Raw genomic sequence first — 7,109 nt, forward strand, 5'->3', positions numbered from 1 at the left:
GGTCAATTATTTCTGATTCAATTGCTTATGCTTCTGTTGCTTCAACCGACTAAACTGGGTGAATCACTGCCTCTTTGTCTCCCTCCACCTTTTCTAGAAGCTTAAGTAAGATATCTCTCAACAGGTAAGACTAATATCTCTCTTGGTAGGTTTTCTTGCATCCATAGGGCGAATGTTTGACTGATTTATTATTAGTAGCCTAAGTTCTTACATCCGATTGTTTATTGCCATGCAATGTCGTGTTCTTTTCTCTGGGCATTAAGAAAATTGTATAAGCAAACACCGAAAGTATCTCTTAGAATGCCGGTAAGGGAAGGAAAAGCCACAAGTGGCAACCATGCAATGCAAGCGTTATCGTGTCTTACTTTTCTCAATTGCAAGGAAAAAACATGTCAATCAATGTCATCTTCTTGAAAGATTGAGAAACTGTATTAACTTTTATGAACTATGCATGAAATATTTTATTAATGTTGTTTTCGTCAAATAACAACTCGTTCTAATCAGGTCGAAGGATCGTGATATGCTCTCTATTGAGTTCCACACCATCAAATTGGTTGTTTACTGGTGCCTGGTTGTTTTTACAATAACCAAGTTGTACAATAACTTGATAGAAGAGATGCTAGAGATGAAGAATGCATGGTGTATAGCAAAGAATTGATGACAAATCAGCAAGAACCCAGGTTGGTCATACAATCAGGAAACCTTTCCAGTTTGATAGACCAAAAACTGTCAAAGCAACAACATTGCATGTCCCAGCTACTGAACTCACAAGGGGAGCTACAAGGAAGAGCCAGAGAGCATCATGTAGAGTGTCAACAGTACTCGTTCCCCTTCTTGATTCCTTCCACAATAGGTATGCATACAAAGGGGAAAAATATTAGATTGTAAACATTTGAATTCTGATATTTCATAGTAGGTGCAACGGTGGAAGCTACAACCTACATCTTATTTTTACAAAAAACTTACATTCAGAATATCATAGCTTAACAGTACTGAAAGCAAGAGTATAAATACGAAATGCTTACCTGAACAGCAATGCGCATACGACCGCCTGTTAACTGAAGGGGATGATTCATTAACCATCCGCAGCTAATTGCCTCAAAGCATGCAGAAACACCACAAGCCACCGTCGTCAGTATGTACGAATGAAGCTGTCTTTTAGCAAAATACCAAATATTGATTGCCACATTTCCAATAAATATCCCAATCCAGACTTTATATCCAAAAACAAGGACAAATTCTACCACAATTCCAGAAGGTGTCCATATCGGGGAAGTCGCAGAGGTCACAAGTGAAAGCATGTTAGAAATTTTTCCAGTCGACACATAGATACATGCAATCATGAAGTTGATCGCCAACCATTTTAGAGTAGAGACTTTGAAGCTCCTCATCCTTGACCTACAGCAGAAATGAAGGCATTGCTTGCAGATAGCCCTGTTGTATGTACAAGATCAGATATCCAGTTTGGGAATGGTATCATCCAACAATCTTGTTTCTGAGAAAAAACACTTGAAGCCTGAAGATGATAACATAATTCTGAATGTTGTAACGTAAATGTCCAACAGATAATTACTGAATTCTACAAGTAGTTGGTAAGTTCCAACTTCCACATAATTGTGCAAAGACAACAGTAAAGAAATGTACTCTGAAACTTATATGTTCAATGTTCTGTCATTTCAAATCAGGGGTCCTCAAAATGTCCTTCATCAACTTCTCCAAACATTCCATCACCAATTTCTGCTTTTCTAACAGCTACAAAACATAACAATTATCTCACATGCAATTGAATAATAGAAATCACTCCAAATGCAAATATTTTAGGTTGCATACTGTTATCATTCAAATGTATGGCCAATACCTTTTTATTCCAAGACAACTCTTTTCTCTTTTCATACCTTCTATCTCGGCTATTTCATGACCACTGGGGAACCTTGTGAAAATGAACCTATGGGCCATGGATCCACCATAGAAGGAATATTCATCCCAGCTATATTATGCTCTCATTTGAGGGCGGAAGCCAAAAACGAGATAGGCATTCTTAGATTGTCTCAAGAAGTTCCTCATCACTGAGCTCTGGGCCTTACTATATTGTAGGCTCACTTACAAGTTGAGATGTTGCATTTGTACCTGAGTGAATCGAAAGAGTATTCTAGTTAGAATAAGAAGTAGCTACTATAGCAAGACATAGATAGTTAGATGCTTATGCCACGCATAATGATTGCTTCCAGGATGAGAACTAGACTTATGGCTTGGGTTCGGTCAAATATTACTCGCTATCAGCCTCACTCACCTCTTTTGTCTAACCCTGCCGCGTTTTGACTTGACTTGTATCATTTTGGTCTATCCACATAGTTTAGCATGCATGCTCGCGGTATTGGTCAATCCTAATCAAACCAAGAAGGCGTGAGCTAGCTAGACAGACAGTAAGTGGCTTGATGAGGATAACTGAGCTGACACGACGGGGTTGGTTGCTGGCACAACAGGGTGGTGCCTTACCACAGGCGGACGCTACCGTGGTAGCGTTCGTGGTGGTGCATCAGGATTCCAATGTACTGCGTCTAGGAAGCATCAGAACGAGCTTTCCAGCGGACCACTATCGTCCTATTATTTAGTGAGCTGGAGTGCTACTATCTCATTCACTGAACGGAGAGTTGAAACACTAAAGGATATCCCAGAATTTGTTTGTGTAGGAAACTACAATATATAGTGCACAAAGTATAGGAATTTTCTTTGAAGGTTTGAAGTTGCGTTCTTTAGAGCTGTCTAGTGATTCTATACTAAATTTGAAACAAAAAATCCAAGAAATCCTTGAAGGCTTCAACTCTTGAAAATATAAGGAAAAATTGTGCAATGTTGCAATTCGATTTATGTTTTGGGCTCACCCTCTTTAAGATATTCATCTACAAGCACTTCAGCTTGGCTTGGCTCGATGGTTGACATTCTGCGTAAACATGTAAAGATCAACAACAAGATTTTATTTTCATGTTGACAAAACATTTGAGCCAATGGGACCATTGATACCGTTGCTACTGCTTCTCACGAAGATGCTCCGAAGTTGTTGATGCTCTAAGACCATTGAGTTGGTGAGCCTATGAGACCATTGATACTGTTGCTACTGCTACTCCTAAGGAAAACACTGGGAAAACGTTGGTTGAGTTGACCTCCCATCCAACAGCTAAGCAGGGACTAGCTGCCATGTAGCCTCCCTTGCTATAATAGAAGAGTGTTGGAATGACCATATATAAAAGATAATGTAAGAAGAGCTAAAGTGAGTAGAAAATAAAGGTATGTGTATTGAAAACAAGAGAAACAATAAATTATGTTTGTTATATTTTTTGAGAAATTATATTTGTAATATTTTTACATCTGGACTCCTTGGTGCCGAAGCATTTTCAAGCGCTCAAATATAATTACAAAATAGGTAGAGGATCCTCTCTCTGCAATTTGTTGAAGAGAACAAAACCCTTTATGTAGTGGCTTTAATGGGTTGTGCAGATCAAAGGAAGTAGGTTAGATTGTCCAACAACTTCACCCGAATTCTAATGAGAGTGTTATATAGTTTCTTGACTTTAATTTCCAACGCAACAATCCCTTTATCAAAATCTGCCACACATTTCTTCAGTACGTCTACTAACTCTTTCACCTCTGTGTGCTCATTGATCGTCTTCTGCTGCTTGTCGGCCAATAAAATATCATACAACTTTTTTACTAAAACATCTGCATTTTCCAATTCATGCAATAGACAACGAGAGGTTTTACACATGTTGTTCAAATTCCAAACCCTTTCAAACAAACTACAGAGGTAGGAACTGTGCCCCGCGAGCATGCATGTATTACCTCGTCCATGAAGAGATGGCCTCGACATCTCGATTGATAGGGACTTGGCTACAGCTTTAAGCACGGAAGTGGTGCACTAATTGAGATTATAAATATCCTCTGATAAATCATCCTCTGATCTACTGACTCCCAGATAACTTGAGGAGGCTATAACTTCTTCAATATGAACCATTCCTCTCGATATGGAAGTAGAGGGATTGCATATGGCATTAACATTGGTGATGGCACCTCTACAGTCGGCCAACATATTGGTTGCTTTTACAAGCGAGGCCTGACTCATCTTGCTGATGTCCATCCCTCCACGATCCACAGAGTGAGTAGCACTCTGAAGCAACATCTGGTATTGCTTCACGTTCGCAATGTTATCGCTAATGACATTGCACATATCAAGAACCTTCACTATGTCTTCCAGGGCGTCGTTAACCCGCTTGGAATTGGAATTAGTGAGAGAGTGAATGTTGGAATATGAGGAGAGAATGACATCCAGAGAGGCAGTGAAACCTTGCACGGAATGATTGCTTAAATGATCAGCAGACTCGAGGGCTCCCATAGAGTTCTGATCTTCATCTGGAATATCAAGAAAGGGGTGGATTCTCTTTGCATCGCTCTTTCACACTGCCCTTACAAGAGTGAATGGAGCCATTCTTGTAATTCTAGTCTATTGGTTGCTAGTGAAACCCCTGAAATCATTGGATGGATGGAGATCAGAACAGAAAGGAAGGATGAATTATAAAGAGCAATGGATGAATGAATACATGCGAAGCCTTCTCAAAACGTACATGGGTTTCATGCACATAGTTATTGTTGGAGAATCTAATCCCAACCACTTGTTAGGTGTCAAAACCCTCCCTCCAAGTGTCCTAGTTCAGTTTCACTTACTCCAGTTTAAGTCAAGTTTAACTCCAGTCATTTATTAGTGATGTTTCCAATGTAATCTTATTTAAGTGATTTGTAATACAAAGCAGAGCAAGTCATTTGCTCCACATTTGTTCTCTTCAATTCTTGTCTTGGTATCAGAGCTCAGCCTGTGTAATACTCCTTGAGAGCAACAAAGAGAGATGAGTTTGCATAAGACTCCGTGAGAGAGCAGCAACATGAGTGAAGAGAAAGCGTAAGCCTCTTTGAGAGAGCAACATAAGTTTAGCGTAAGCTTTTTTCAAAGAGCAACAAAGGTTTGAAGAAGCTTGCGAAGAAGCAACAAGAAAACCAAGAAGCCAACTACAGCAAGGCGAAGGTGAAACAGATTAAAGATTTTTTTTGGAGATTAACGCTTTCAATGCGTTAAAACCAACACATTAGTAACTCCACTAACGCTAAGCAGCTAGAGGAGAAAGCGCGTTAATCGAGGTTTCCTTGCATCAATTTTAAATTAGCATGGGTTAGTTGTGATGGACAATGTGTTAGAGCACTAATACTACCTTTCAAAATCGACAGAAGAGTTAGCACGCGACCCTTGTTCAACGCACATAGCGTTAAGGTAACAAAATTCAGCAATTTGCTCGTTAAAAGTCCGCAGCCACATTCTATATGAAAAGTCAACAAAACTTATTTCTAAGTCTTATCCTCTTATATGATCGTATTTTTTTAAAGGCTCACATTAATGAGTTTCAAAGTTTTTAAAAGGTTCTTTTATTTAAAAAAAAGAGGTGCATGTAATTTTTTTATCTAAAGGGGCTTATATAATATTTGAAATATGGTGGTATTGCTAAAGGGTTGTGGAATTTTTTAAGAAAAGATATTGAAGTTTATTTCTAAAAGGGAATTAAGAAAAAAAGATGTTGTGAACCAAAGGATGTAAAAGGGAATTATGGTTTATATTTGAAAAGTTTTTTTATTTAAAGGAAGGGCCTCATTTGAATTTAAAAACAAAAAAAATTGTGAAAGTTTTTTAAAGAAGGTTCACTGAAGAGGCATAGTTGCTATATTTCAAGTTTGATTTCTTTGTTGAGTCGCATTCTGTCAGCGATCAAATGGGAAAAGCCAAGAGGCTGAGAAAGTCAAAGCGACTACATGAGATGTTTGAGTTTGTTTTAAATTTGGAAGTGAAGAGGCAAAAGGATGCCTTTGCATTGAAATGCATAAAAGAATTTGTCGATGACAACATTCTACCCCTGATTTCAAAAGCCAAAACAGCCAAGGAGGCTTGGGATACCCTTGAAAGGTGTTTTGGTCGAAGGGGGAGTATTGAAGTTGAAGATGAAGGTGGATCTATAGCAGCAGATCTACATCCAGATGAATGGATTGTTGAAACCCATTGTGCTCAGTCACACGTGGATGATGTCTGTGAAGAAGTCGCAGAAGCAAGAGAGAAGGAGCACGTAGATGCTCAAGAACCCCACTGTGCACAACCACAGGTGGAGGCAAATTTGGTGATTCCAGCAACAGAGCTTGCTCATGAAGGTTTGGTGAATCCAACAACAGAGCTTGCTGATGAAAGTTTGGTAAATCTAACAACAGAGCTTGTTGATGAAAGTTTGGTGAATCCAGCAATAGAGCTTGATAAAGACAATGAAACTGTCATTGAAACAGTCAATGCCATGATGAATCCAACAATTAATATTGTTGATGTAAAATTTGATGAAGAATTGTTGGCTAATGATGAATGGTTGCAGGTGATGTAGCAAGTAATTAATATTGTTGATGTAAAATTTGATGAAGAATTGTTGGCTAATGATGAATGGTTGCAGGTGATGCAACAAAAACATCATATTGACATGATGTTATTTGGTGAGACAGTGGAAGACAACCTGTTTGCAATAGCACAGGTTAGTACAGAAGTCAAAAAGACAGACATAGAGATAGAGACAAAAGCAAAAAAGGAAGCCCAGAAAGAGAAAACAAAGACATATGCAAAAGCAACAGCTCAGAAAGAAGTGCAACATGAAAAAGCTCTCATTGCAGAGCAGAAGGAACATAACCAATGTGGTTCTCCAAATATTTTTAATTCTAATGTTGATTTTTAGTGTGCAGGTACATAGAATGACTATGAAGAAGAGTTAAATTTTCTTGAAGCATGGCTTGCAACACCATGTCTAGATGAAGTCTACATAGACGCTGCAGAAATGATCCTTGAAGAGAGCTTGGATGATGAACAAATTAATGAAATTTTCAGGTATTGGAGTCCTGAAGAAATATTATTTTATTATAATCTTATGTTGCAACAGATTGATGATGAAAAGAACACTATAGAAGATAATATGTGGCAGCAGCCCACATACAAGTCAGTTTTTGAAGAAGTCCAAGGTATGCTTAGAAAGCCTAGAAGAATGGAA

This window comes from Pinus tabuliformis, chromosome 3_1 (assembly GCF_031772625.1).
Source record: "Pinus tabuliformis cultivar Carrire ecotype Pingquan chromosome 3_1, CPIR1, whole genome shotgun sequence".
NCBI classification, from domain to species: domain Eukaryota; kingdom Viridiplantae; phylum Streptophyta; class Pinopsida; order Pinales; family Pinaceae; genus Pinus; species Pinus tabuliformis.